This window comes from Palaemon carinicauda, chromosome 18, assembly GCF_036898095.1.
Source record: "Palaemon carinicauda isolate YSFRI2023 chromosome 18, ASM3689809v2, whole genome shotgun sequence".
Lineage (NCBI taxonomy): Eukaryota > Metazoa > Arthropoda > Malacostraca > Decapoda > Palaemonidae > Palaemon > Palaemon carinicauda.
Window position 1 is genome coordinate 120233955 of NC_090742.1, and position 4496 is coordinate 120238450.

The following is a 4496-nucleotide window of genomic DNA, read 5'->3' on the forward strand; positions in this document are numbered from 1 at the left end:
AGTTTTTCCATTTCCTTTGATATTTCATCTTCCACTTTCCTTAGTTCGTCAATTTCCTTCGAGATTTCATCGTATTCTTTCTTAGTTCGTCAGTTTCCTTCTAGATTTCAAGAGAGATTTCAATGCTGTGTTTCCTCAGTTCGTCAGATTCCTCATAGAAATCGATGGCATCCATGTCTTTGTCCATCGGAGCGATGGGTAAATTTTCTCCGCAGACGTCATCACGCTAAAGTAAACGACGAGCAACACAATATATTTACCCATATGACCTGGATATGTCCTTTCTTCAATGTCTAATTTTGGGACTATCCTGTTGAAGAACTACTCGTCGCTCACCGTTTAGTTGAACATTCTGTCTCCGTCCTTATTTCCTTATTTCCAATAGTCTCCAATTATAGGACATCGTTGCAAAAGCCCAAGCAAAGGATCATTCAAGGCGCGTACATTATGTTCTTCAAAGTTCGTCAACTTCTGCAGCATCCACTAAAACCAGCTGTAGTTGAAGGTGTTCCGAAGAGCCTCCTGTCGATCCTGTAGTTGTAATACGCAATTCTCAGAGTCTTCTTCATGTTCCAAAAATAGCCTTTAACAATGTTCACTGCGTTGCATGCTTAGTTTGAAAAAAATAATATCAGGTCTTCAGAAGTCATTTGAAGCTCGGGGCTGAGCCGTTCAGAGCTGCTCCGGGAAGATTCTGTACTGGAATCATTCAGAACTCTATGCTAGGTCTACGGATGTCTTCTGAAGCCTTTTGCAGATCCCGGAAAATTTTCTTCAGGTGCCGTTCAGGTAGCTCCAGGAAGAATCTGTTCTGGAGTCATTCAGAACTCCATGCTAAGTCTACGACTGTTTCTTCCGAAAGCATTTGCATATCCGGGAAAATTTCCTTCCGAAGCCGTTCAGAAATTCTGTTCTAGGGTCATTCAGAACTCCATGCTAAGTCTATGACCCTTTCTTCTGAAGCCATTCGGAGATCGGTGAAGATTTTCTTCCCAAGCCGTTTAGGAATCACGAAAAAACTCTTCTTTCGTTTCAATAAATCTTAGTAACTCATAATAATAATAATAATAATAATAATAATTAATAATTCATAATTAATGATGATGATGAAGATGATGATGATGATGATGATTTAATTTATGGATTTGAGTATGAAAGTTCTGAAGTCGTCCCACGCTCGGATTTGCAATTTGAAGGAAAAGTTAAGAGACTGAATAGGAAGATGAAAAGATAATTAATACTAAAATTTATTACTTTTATTATTAAGTAACACCTGCAGCGAACTCGGTGATCGATCTCGGGCGAATGGTAATGGAGTTTTCAGCAATCCCCATTGAAATATCCGAAGGCTTCGACTTATTTTTTCAGGTTTGGGATTTAAAACAACCTATTTCCGGTACGAATCGATATCAGAGCAGTTCGAAACAGAAAATACGTCTCGTAAAAACGCATTTCACGAGTACTTTTCTGAATAATTAATTTTAGATAATTAATAATGATGTAATATTCACATGATTTTTCCAATGGAATTATTACTTTCTAAATTTTTTTCGAAGGTCTATGTGTATATGTTGTTTCTAGCAATGTATATTATATCTCGGTTAGATTTAATTACTCGTCCCTATCTTGAGCTTTTAATTCAATACATCTCCATTCATCATCACCTACTCCACGCTTCATAGTCCTCAGCCATGTAGGTCTGGGTCTTTCAACTCTTCTAGTGCCTTCTGGAGCCCAGTTAAACGTATATATATATATATATATATATATATATATATATATATATATATATATATATATATATATATATATATATATATATATATATATATATATTGGTCCTTGCTGCTGCTTACTGTGTTTGTTTGTTTGTTGAGTATTGCATATTTTATCTAACATTTTTTTTGAACGTTTAAGTTTTCTGTTTTTGATATTTTAAGGTTATCTGAATTTATGCTGTGATCATTTGTGTCTGTGCTTCCCATTACCTGTACTCATTGTAATTATTGTATATAATCTATTTTTGTATAATTCATTTGTCAAATAAACTAGGTTAAGGTACTTAAGTGTTTTCTGTCTTACCCACTCCTTTGGTTGTTGCAGTCCATTGGTTCATTACAGTCCCAATTCGTTTAGTATTTTTTAAAGAACCTGTTGAACCATGAAGGCGGTTCATAACAATATATACATACATACATATACCAAAGGCACTTACCCCAATTTTGGGGGTAGCCGACATCAACAAGAAACAAAACAAAAACAAAAACAAAAAAGGGGGACCTCTACTCTCTACGTTCCTCCAGCCTAACCAGGGACTCAGCCGAGTTCAGCTGGTACTGCTAGGGTGCCACAGCCCAACCTCCCACATTTCCACCACAGATGAAGCTTCATACTGCTGAGTCCCCTACTGCTGCTACCTCCGCGGTCATCTAAGGCACCGGAGGAAGCAGCAGGGCCTACCGGAACTGCGTCACAATCGCTCGCCATTCATTCCTATTTCTAGCACGCTCTCTTGCCTCTCTCACATCTATCCTCCTATCACCCAGAGCTTTCTTCACACCATCCATCCACCCAAACCTTGGCCTTCCTCTTGTACTTCTCCCATCAACTCTTGCATTCATTACCTTCTTTAGCAGACAGCCATTTTCCATTCTCTCAACATGGCCAAACCACCTCAACACATTCATATCCACTCTAGCCGCTAACTCATTTCTTACACCCGTTCTCACCCTCACCACTTCGTTCCTAACCCTATCTACTCGAGATACACCAGCCATACTCCTTAGACACTTCATCTCAAACACATTCAATTTCTGTCTCTCCATCACTTTCATTCCCCACAACTCCGATCCATACATCACAGTCAGTACAATCACTTTCTCATATAGAACTCTCTTTACATTCATGCCCAACCCTCTATTTTTTACTACTCCCTTAACTGCCCCCAACACTTTGCAACCTTCATTGACTCTCTGACGTACATCTGCTTCCACTCCACCATTTGCTGCAACAACAGACCCCAAGTACTTAAACTGATCCACCTCCTCAAGTAACTCTCCATTCAACATGACATTCAACCTTGCACCACCTTCCCTTCTCGTACATCTCATAACCTTACTCTTACCCACATTAACTCTCAACTTCCTTCTCTCACACACCCTTCCAAATTCTGTCACTAGTCGGTCAAGCTTCTCTTCTGTGTCTGCTACCAGTCCAGTATCATCCGCAAACAACAACTGATTTACCTCCCATTCATGATCATTCTCGCCTACCAGTTTTAATCCTCGTCCAAGCACTCGAGCATTCACCTCTCTCACCACTCCATCAACATACAAGTTAAACAACCACGGCGACATCACACATCCCTGTCTCAGCCCCACTCTCACCGGAAACCAATCGCTCACTTCATTTCCTATTCTAACACATGCTTTACTACCTTTGTAGAAACTTTTCACTGCTTGCAACACCCTTCTACCAACTCCATATAACCTCATCACATTCCACATTGCTTCCCTATCAACTCTATCATATGCTTTCTCCAGATCCATAAACGCAACATACACCTCCTTACCTTTTGCTAAATATTTCTCGCATATCTGCCTAACTGTAAAAATCTGATTCATACAACCCCTACCTCTTCTAAAACCACCCTGTACTTCCAAGATTGCATTCTCTGTTTTATCCTTAATCCTATTAATCAGTACTCTACCATACACTTTTCCAACTACACTCAACAAACTAATACCTCTTGAATTACAACACTCATGCACATCTCCCTTACCCTTATATAGTGGTACAATACATGCACAGACCCAATCTACTGGTACCATTGACAACACAAAACACACATTAAACAATCTCACCAACCATTCAAGTCCAGTCACACCCCCTTCCTTCAACATCTCAGCTTTCACACCATCCATACCAGATGCTTTTCCTACTCTCGTTTCATCTAGTGCTCTCCTCACTTCCTCTATTGTAATCTCTCTCTCATTCTCATCTCCCATCACTGGCACCTCAACACCTGGAACAGCAATCATATCTGCCTCCCTATCATCCTCAACATTCAGCAAACTTTCAGAATATTCCGCCCACCTTTTCCTTGCCTCCTCTCCTTTTAACAACCTTCCATTTCCATCTTTCACTGTCTCTTCAATTCTTGCGCCAGCCTTCCTTACTCTCTTCACTTCTTTCCAAAACAACTTCTTATTCTCTTCATATGACTGACCCAGTCCCTGACCCCACCTCAGGTCAGCTGCCCTCTTTGCCTCACGTACCTTGCGCTTTACTTCCACCTTTTTCTCTCTATATTTTTCATACTTCTCTATACTATTACTCTGCAGCCATTCTTCGAAAGCCCTCTTTTTCTCTTCCACTTTTACCTTCACTCCTTCATTCCACCATTCACTGCCCTTCCTCATGCTGCCTCCAACAACCTTCTTGCCACATACATCACTTGCAATCCCAACAAAATTTTCTTTTGCTAACTTCCACTC